Genomic DNA, 8,663 nt, shown 5'->3' with positions numbered 1-8,663 from the left:
TTAGCCTAAAAAATCATCAACCAAAGCTGCTTATTTCACCCTCAAAACTGGCAGTCAACACCTCAAGAATCAGCCCCCAAAGTCGCTCTTTTCAACCTTCAAAAATCAGTTCTTTCCTTCTCCAAAATTTACAGCAAAAACTCTATCTTTTTCCTCTCAAAATTTGGCAGCAAAAAGCCTTTCCCTTCACTCCTCTAAGCAGTGACTTTCCCCTTTTGCTCTCTCTCTCTCTTATGCCCAACACTTTATTTTCTTTCTTTTTCTTCTCTTCCACTAACTGACTTATCTCTTTCCTCTTTTTATTCTCCCTTTGTTTGGTCCTTGGTTAAAATATTTTAAAGTGTTCTTTTGTTTCTCAAATGGCTGCCTAATGCAAGCAAAACAAAGCCAAATGATGATATTTTTATCATATATATATATATATATATATATATATATATATATTTGAACTACAATTGTTGCGTTGCAGCTGGACATGTCTTGTCCCCTCACCCATTTCTTTTATTTATTTCATTTATCCTTCACCCTTTATTGTTTTGGCCGACCACTACATCTTTTCTTCCTTTATGGTTTACTTTCTTTATTATTTTTTTTCTATCTTATCCTTCTCTCCATTTTGGTCACATGGGCGGCTAGCCCATGAACCCATGCCTTCCTTTGACTTTTCCTCATCTAATTCATGTTTTAAAGCTCATGGCCAACCTTTAAAGAATCTTTCCCATCCGTCACCTCCATTCTTTTTTTTTTATCTCCTTGGTTCTCTTTCTTTATTTATCCATCCATTTAATTTACATATCATTTCACATACATTTTTCTTTTTAATGCCACCATATCATTCAATAATATCTCATTAGCCTTCAAATATTAAAATTACACATAACCCTTAATTTTTCTTTATTTATCGTATAACCCTCCAAACTTTCTTCTTTTATAATTTGATCCTTCCGACACGTTTTAAAATTCTCATTTCTTTCTATCTTTCTTCCTTTATACGTATACAATCAAAATAGCGAAGTTGCATTTCAACGCTGTATCAACATAATATTTAAATATTTACTCACTCGCGCTAGCTCAATTTTAATACAAGCATGCGGGTCTCACTTACGTCATTTATCTCCAAAAATTCATTCGTTCTTCTTCTCCCCCACTTAAATTGATCATATAATTCTTCTTCAGACTGATTTCCTTAATTAATAAAATATTAATATTTTAATATTATTTTATTCATAAAAATATTTTATTCTAAAATATTCTTCTCGTTCGTAATTGCTCTTTGACACTTAAATTTATATTAAGTGACCCTTCGTCTTATCGATAGGGTCTTATTGAGTGCTAAACGAGGTCACGGGGTGTTACAATCTCCCCCACTTAATTAGAATTCGTCCTCGAATTCACGTCAGCATTAGGTTACTATTGTCATTTTACAATCGTACTTCACTTCCTTCTTCATAGGAATTTTAAGCTATCCGCTTCATTTATTTTTGTTTCAACTAAAACACGTTACATAGGTCCCTTGTCATCTTAGAAATCAAAACCACGATACTATTCACAATTGTCTTCTATTATCACCATGATCCTAAGTATGCCTTGAACTCCATTATTAATTTGTAAACATATTTCCATCTTAATCCTGCCAATTTCGATCACAATCATGGTTACTTATATATGCCCAATCATTATATGTTTATTTCATTTCGTGTTAAACTTCTCGACATTCATTCATCTTGGTCCCATATACTACAGCATAACTCAAAACACTATAAACACACCATTTTCATTCCTATGCATATTTTCAACATTGGGGGAGGTTAAAGCCTTCAATTATTCCCACATACGTCATTCCTCATGTAATCCATATGAACCCACATTATGCCTATGCATAATTTCACATAATTTACATGCTTAAATCTTTCTTTATTAGTTCCAATCATGTATATATATTTATATATAAATATATATAAATTTCATTATACCATGTATCCTTACATCACCTTGTCGTTACCCACATCTCAATCACTAAATATCATTTCCATCTAGTTATATCCATGTATGCTTTATGATTTTATTAACCTTTTAGGTTCATCTTTACTAGATCACTGCATCTCATGTAATATCGCAATTCTTAAAAGTCACCCTCGTTTCTCATTTACCTTTTGTACTTCCATCGTATATGTCCTTGTTCATTTTAAAATTAGTTAATCACTTAAGATTTAAATTAGTCGAGGTCATGCACACTTCTTGCTTTTTTTTTTTAATTCTAATTTCCACCTTAGGGAATTCTTATTAACCAGTTTCATTATCGGGATTGCCTTCAATCATCTTATACTATTCCTTTACACCAATATACCATTATTTTCCTTTTAACATCTACACATTCAATGCTGGCAATTACAACAACTTGAAATAGGATTTTACTTAAGTACATCTTAATATCATTGCCAATATCCCTTTTCAAACTTACATCACGTGATCACATAACCCATGGTTTAGCCATTAGGCTCCTCGACAGTTCCAAATTGTCACGACCTGGAACTTCCCATCGTGCCCGTGACAACCGTCGCGAGGCCTCGACAGACATTCTTCACCACAAATGCCGATCGAAACCCCGCAAGGCTTAGCATCAACTTCCGCATCTCCCCGGTGAGCAACAGTTATTAAATCTCGCATTTCAAAAAAATCATAAGTCATTTTCAAATAAGAATAATAAAATATTATTTTCTGGCTCATAGGGGCATTTTCGTAATTTTTCGTCAAAAATCTCAAAACTTGCTAAAAATGTAGTAGGTAAGCAGAAAATATATATTTAATGATTTAAAAACAAATTAAGTATCTAAAATGTTCATTTGAAAGTAAAATGTTGACAACTAGTACTATTCAAAAATAATAAATAAAATATTCTATTTTCTCATAAAATAAATTTTTATAGAAATATTCGTAAATAATTTTTCGCACATGAAAGTAAAGTAAAAATTGTATGAATAGAAATACAGATAACCAAAATATAAGTTTTGATCTGCAATAACACGTGGGCCCTAATTGACCAAGAGGATGTAAGACTGTGAACTCTTACTTTCTATAATGCAATTCTGAGCTTAGTTCTCGTCCTACTCGACTATCTACAAACTGTCCTAAGCCTGAAAAATATATAGGAAGAAGGAGTGAGATTTTATAATCCTAGTGAGTAAACAGATACCATCTAAAGTATCTAAAGCCGAGTAAATGGAGACAATTAAAATAAGTCATCATACTGTAATTTCATTACCTTTCAGTTCATTTCAACCAAATAAATCGATCCATATAAATCGAGTAATCAACTTGTCTTATGAATTTCTTAAAACTTTGGCTCGTGCCAAAACTCATACTCTGTGATACCTTGCGCAGGGCATCCAACCGAGTCCGCCAAGGCTGTTAAAATTTTGTATACTGTCATGACCCGATACTCCCATCGAGCCCGTGACAACCGTCAGGGTATCCCGGTAGACACTCATTGCTCGAAATGTCAACCCGAAACCTTGCAAGGCTTTACTATCAGTTTCTCTGTTCCCTTGTGAGCAACCATTGTCAAATATCGTGTTCTAAAAGATTTTAAGCTGTTTCCAACTTTAAACAAATAAAATATTAATTTTTCATCTCACAAGGGTATTTTGGTCATTTTTCTCAAAAATTTTGAAACTGGCTAAAACGTAATATACAAGTACAAAACACATAATTCATATTCAAAATGAGTTTAAAAGTCTAAAATCTTCATTTAAAACGAAATTATGGTTATTTGAATATAATAAGAAAATAAAAGAAATATTAAGTAAAATATTTTATTTTCTTATAAAACAATATTTATAGAGTTATACGTAAATAATTTTTATAGCGTAAAAGCTAAATAAATTTATACATACTTAAATACAGTAAGTCAAAATATTTAATTTAATTTACAATAACAAAAGGGCCCCCGAATAAACAAAAGTAAAGAGGACTGTGAACTTACGGTTTGAAAAAATACAGATCCAACGGTAGTCCTCGATGAGATCAGCTATCTACAGTCTATACTGAACCTAAAATGGGTGGAAAGGAGGGTGGTGAGATTATAAAATCCCAATGAGTAAACAGACATCATCATAAACATCTAGAGTTGAGTACATGGAGATAATAAAGTAAATCATCATAAACTAGGTCATAGCATTAGAACACATTTTGTTCAAAACACGTAAAGAGACTTATGGATCTCATAAAAATCTAGGCTTGTGCCATAAATCCATTCTCGGGGACACCTTGGCCCAGGCATCCTACCGAGATCGCCAAGGCTATTAAAATTCACATTTCACATAAATCATGTTTTTGTTTTGAAAACATAGCCGTTCCTTGGCGTTGGCTGAGTTCCCCCTTACGTGGTGGATTAGCGTGAAGTGAACCCTAAACTTTACCTCAAGAGATACCCTACGCGCCTCTCCGTTCGAGGTAAGAATATAATGGGGTTTACCGTGCCCCTCTAAAAGGTTGGTCCACAGAAACCCCCTACTGCAGTGATTAATTAATATATAATCCACCATATAATAAAACTCAATAACATGATATGGCAATTTTGTAATTCGCAGTTTTTCAAGGCAACCAAACAATTTGCATTTCAATACAACTGCCAACTAGCCAATCATGCTCGATTTATCATAAGCCAGTCAATTTAAACAATCAAATTGCCACAATTAACAGTCTCCGTGTACTCTATTTTTCAAAATCATTATTAATTCTAAAACAATTTATAAATTAATTTCATTGAAACTCATTTATTCATAAAACATGAAAATTTACCTTTTTAAATTCTTTTTTCCATAGAATTCATGAAAGCATCTAAAAACCACCCTAGATAATTAAAATGAAAATAAGTTTACTCACAATGTCTAAAATGCAGACTTTCGAAGCACTCTGTCTACTGGTCCACGGATGCAATTTCCTTGCCTTTATTGGAGGACTCACCACCTTGACATAGTACAAAATCGAGAATTTCACCAAGTTGGTACTAAATCAAAATTAAACTAATTTCGACTACCAATGCATGATATGGAATGCAAAAATGCACTGGTAACTATCTAAACTCAGTATTGGCCTAATTCGTCTGATCACCTAATTAAATTCCTAACGCGTCCGTTTAAACTCCAATTTAATTCTTTTCAGTTTCTATACTTCAATTGCACCCAAATTAACTTAATGTCCCTCAGTGTGGTGCAAATTATCAGTCTCGATAGTAAATTACGAAAATACCCCTAGTGGGTAAAAATTCGTATTTTTGCTTCGAAAATTTCTATTATTTTTCTAGGCTCATAATTCATCATTTCTTAACCAATTCTACTAGAATAAAAATCAAACTCATCCACACTCAATACATGGTAAATTCAGCCATTAATGGTTGTGGGAGAAAATGTCACGACCCGAAACTCCCCATCGAGCCCGTGACAACCGCCGCGAAGCCTCGACAAACATTCTTCACCCCGAATGTCGATCGAAACCTCGTAAGGCTCTCGTACCAGCTTTCGCACTTCTCCGGTGAGCAATAATTATCAAATAACCAAAATACGAAGGATTACAATTCATTTCCAAATCATAACATAACATTTTTTTTTTGGCTCATAGGGGAATTTTCGTCATTTTTGTCGAAAACCTCGAAACTTGCTAAAAATGTAGTAGGTAAGCCGAAAATATATACTTAATGAGAAAAAAAAATTAAGTATCTAAAACGTTCATTTGAAGTGAAAATTTGACCATTTGAATATGATAAAAATATTCAATAAAATAAACTATTTTCTTGTAAAATAATTTTCATAAAACTATCGGTACATAATTCTTATAGCGTAAAAGATAATTATATTCATATATACTATAAAGCAAATAACCAAAGCATAAAATTTCTTTTACAGTGACACGTGGGCCCATATCTATCCAAAATGCATCGGAAGCTGGAAACCTACAGCTTTTACCGATTCGAGTCCAAATGAAGGTCCTTGTTCAAGTCAGCTAACTACGGAATTCCCTGAGCCTGAAATGTGAGGAAATGAGGGTGGTGAGATTATAAAATCCCAGTGAGTAAACAGATACCATATAAACTATCTAAAGTCGAGTAAATGGAGACAATTAAAATAAATCATCATACTGTAATTTCATTATCATTCAACTCATTTCAACCAAATAAAATCAATCCATAAAAATCGAGTAATCAACTTGGCTTATGAATTTCATAAAACTTTGGCTCGTGCCAAAACACATACTCGGTGATACCTTGCGCAGGGCATCTAACCGAGTCCGCCAAGGCTGTTAAAATTTTGTGTACACTTAAAATATATTTTTGTTTGAAAAAAATACAGCCGCTCCTTGGCGTTGGCTGAGTTCCCCTTCACGTGGTGGTTTGGCGTGAAGTGAACCCTAAGCTATACCCCAGGAGATATCCTACGCGCCTCTCCGTTCGAGGTAATAATATAATGGAGTTTACCGTGCCCCTCTAATAGGCTGGTCCACGGAACCCCCTCTGCAGTAAATAATTAATATATAATCCACCAATCAATAAAATTCATTCTAGCATGTCATGGCAATTTATCGCAACCTAGCCTCTCAAGGCTGAATACACAGTATAAATAATTATAATACCAAAATCAGTTTAGCCATTCATGCTCATTTATTGTCATAAGCCATTCAATTCATAACCATAAATTTGCAACACAAACTAGCAGTCTCCAATTACTCTATTTTCAAAACCAATATTCGATTTTTCAGAAAATTTATAAAATCATTTTATAAAATCACAATTTCCCTTAAAACATAACAATTTACCATTTAAACCCATTTTTCATAAAATCACATAGTTGTATAAAACTACTCTAGATAATTAAGACGATAATAAGTTTACTCACAATGTCTAGAATGCAGACTTTCGAAGCACTCTGTCTACTGGTCCTCGGATGCAATTTCCTTGCCTTTATTGGAGGACTCACCACCTTGACACAGTACAAAATCGAGAATTTCACTAAGTTGGTACTAAATCAAAATTAAACTAATTTGGACTACCAATGCATGATATGGAATGCAAAAATGCACTGGTAACTATCTAAACCCGGTATTGGCCTAATTCGTCTTATCACCCGATTAAATTCCTAACGGGTTCGTTTAAACTCCAATTTAATTCTTTTCAGTTTCTATACCTCAATTGCACCCAAATTAACTTAATGTCCCTCAGTGTGATGCAAATTATCAGTCCCAACAGTAAATTACGAAAATACCCCTAGTGGGTAAAAATTCGTATTTTTGCTCCAAAAATTCTCATTATTTTTCTAGGCTCATAATTCATTATTCCTTAACCAATTCTCCTAGAATAAAATCAAACTCATCCTCACTCACTACATGGTAAATTCAGCCATTAATGGTTGGGGGAGAAAATAAATTCTTTTCTTGTTGTTTTGTTTCTAAATATGCTAAACTAACTAAAAACACTAACATAAATTAAAATCAAATAAATCCAACAACTTTCTCTCTCCTAACCCATTTTTTCAGAATTGAATTAATCATGAAAACATGTAATTTAATCATGGAAAATAAAGAGAAATGCTTGGGAATAAGAAAACTCAAGCTTAATAGAAAAAATCTCACCTTTTTCACTTAATTTCCTTGAAAATTCACACTTTTTCTTTGATTTTCTCTCTCTAGGGTTTTGTTTTCTCCTTTCTCTCTCTTGTTTCTTGCTTGGCCGAATGTTGAAGAAGAAGAATGGGTGGGCTGATTTTTTTTTATGCCTTTTTATTGTTTAATGAAATAATATTATTTTATTCATATTTTAAATATTTTATTAATTCATTTCTTTTTTCTAGCCATCCACTTGTCCTATTTTCTTTCACCATGCATTCCCTTTGACTTATCCAAGTCTTAAGTGAAATTTTCAGATTTTTCCAAAGTTTTGGTGGAGCAAATTTTTCAAAATTACACTTTTGCCCCTAAACTTTTCAAAAATTACATTTTTACCCCAAAAATTGAAAATTTTCCATAATGCATAATTTTCACTCCTCATACTCATTTCACACTCCAAATAATTAAATTTGATAAAAATCCTTTCAAAAAATTAAATTTTCGATTTCGAATGGTAAAATTACCATTTTACCCTTTTACTCCAAATTATACCGAAATTAAAATTTCTCACTTCTAAACCTCAAATCTTACTCCAATAAGTCAAATGGGGCCAAAAATATTTTCTAAAAATTTCCATTTTGTCCCCAGGTGGCAAATGACCATTTTGCCCCTGGATAGCGAAAATTCCAGTTTGACTCCAAATTGATCCTCGAACTCTGAATCACCATATTAACCCATTCTGGGACTTTAAAATTCTTAATTTCATTGTAAATTCTCTATTTGATCTAGTTCGAGGCTTAAATCAACTTTATTGTACCTCTAGGTACAATACCGACTTTTGTAAATTTTTCAAGACTCTCTTAGCATGTAAACATGCTATTCACCACATGTATGTCATCACAAATATTTCTGTAGAGTCGGGCTTGTCATCTTCTCCCCCACTTGGATCAACCATATGATCCTCCTTCTTGATTGACTTCGACATCCGGCTAAATATTAATATTTTAATATTATTTTATTAATAAAATATTATTTTATTCTAAAAATTTTATCTTGTCTCCTTGGTA

The 8,663-nt window shown here is 32.8% G+C and overlaps 1 long non-coding RNA gene across 1 annotated transcript; it reads right to left on the bottom strand.

Moving 5' to 3' along the window:
- Window positions 1-5,833: 5,833 nt before the first annotated feature.
- Window positions 5,834-7,761, bottom strand: LOC148761830 (uncharacterized). The gene is made up of 3 exons (XR_016027580.1): window positions 7,624-7,761; window positions 6,891-6,974; window positions 5,834-6,022 (listed from the first exon to the last, which is right to left on the bottom strand). It is a non-coding gene; the product is annotated as an uncharacterized LOC148761830 (long non-coding RNA).
- Between the last annotated feature and the right edge of the window lie 902 nt (window positions 7,762-8,663).

Source organism: Theobroma cacao, chromosome 7, assembly GCF_053813885.1.
Source record: "Theobroma cacao isolate CCN51 chromosome 7, ASM5381388v1, whole genome shotgun sequence".
Lineage (NCBI taxonomy): Eukaryota > Viridiplantae > Streptophyta > Magnoliopsida > Malvales > Malvaceae > Theobroma > Theobroma cacao.
Note: the sequence above shows the minus strand (reverse complement) of the source record. Positions and strands in the feature narration are given on the sequence as shown.